Here is a 1711-nt window from a genome sequence, read left to right on the forward strand (position 1 = left end):
AAAGGAGTCCTACCAAATTCCTTTTATGACACAAATATGGTGCTGATACCTAAACCAGGAAGAGACTAAACAGAGAAAGAAAATTATAGACTAATTTCCCTGATGAATATTGATGCAAATTTAAAAAATAAAAATAGCAAGGAGATTATAGCAACACACCACAATGATCATATACTATGATCAGACAAAATTTATACAAGAAAAGCAGGGCTGGTTCAATAATAGGAAAACTATCAGCATAATTGACCACATTGATAGTAAAACTAACAGAAATCATGTGACTATCTCAATAGATGCAGAAAAAGTTTTTGAGAAAATACAATACCCATTCCTATCAAAAACACTAGAGAGTATAGGAATAAATGGTGCTTTCCTTAAAATGATAAGTAGTATTTATCTAAAACCATCAGCAAGCATTTTCTGTAAATGGGATGAGCTAGAAGCCTTTCCAGTAAGATCAGGGATGCAAGGATGCCCATTATCACCACTATTATTCAATATTGTACTAAAAAGGCTAGCTAAAGCAATAATAAAAGAAAAAAGAAATGGAAGGAATTAGAATAAGCAATAAGGAAACAAAACTACCACTCTTTGCAGATGATATGATGGTATATTTAGAGAATCCACTAAAAAACTAGTTAAAATAATTAATAATTTTATCAAAATTGCAGGATATAAAATAAACCACATAAATCATTGGCATTTCTATATATTACCAACAAAATCCAGCAGCAAGAAATAGAAAGATAAATTTCATTTAAAATAAACTATAGGCAATATAAAATACTTGGGAGTCTGCCTGCCAAGACAAACCCAGGAACTATATAAACAAATTTACAGAACATTTTTCACACAAACAAAATCAGATCTAAATAATTGGAAAAAAATTAATTGCTCATGGATAGGTCCAGCCAATGTAATAAAAATGACAATTCTACCTAAATTAGTCTACTATTCAGTGCCATACCAAACTACCAAAAATTATTTTATGGAGCTAGAAAAAATATTAGCAAAATTCACCTGAAAGAACAAAATTTCAAGAATTTCAAGGAAACCAATGAAAAAAAATAAGAAGGAAGGTGGCCTAGCCATATCAGATCTCGAACTGTATTATAAAGTGGTATTCATCAAAACAATCTGGTACTGGCTAAGAAATAAAGAGGTGGATCAGTGGAATAGATTAGGTACATAATACATTGTAATATTGCCAAAGCAATTTCATGTGAGATAAACCCAAAGATTCAAATTTTTGGGACAAAAATTCACTATTTGACAAAAACTGCTGGAAAGCCTGAAAACAGTGTGGCAGAAACTGGGTACAGACCAACATCTCACACTATATATATATGAAAATAAGACAAAAAATGGGTACATTATTTAGACATAAAAGGTGATACTCTAAGTAAATTAGGGGAACATGGAATAATATATCTGTCAGATCTATGGATAAGGGAAGAATTTAGGACCAAACAAGAGATAGAGAACATTACAAAATATAAAATGAATAATTTTGATTACATTAAATTGAAAAGTTTTTGCACAAACCAAGCCAATGCAACCAAAATTAGAAGAGAAACAGAAAGCTGGGAAGCAATTTTTATAGCCAGTGTCTCTGACAAAGGCGTCATTTTCCAAATACATAAAGAACTGAGTCGAATTTATAAGAATACAAGTCATTCCCCAATTGATAAATGGTCAAAGGATATGAACA

This window comes from Vombatus ursinus, unplaced genomic scaffold, assembly GCF_900497805.2.
Source record: "Vombatus ursinus unplaced genomic scaffold, bare-nosed wombat genome assembly UNPS02014863.1, whole genome shotgun sequence".
Taxonomy (NCBI): domain Eukaryota; kingdom Metazoa; phylum Chordata; class Mammalia; order Diprotodontia; family Vombatidae; genus Vombatus; species Vombatus ursinus.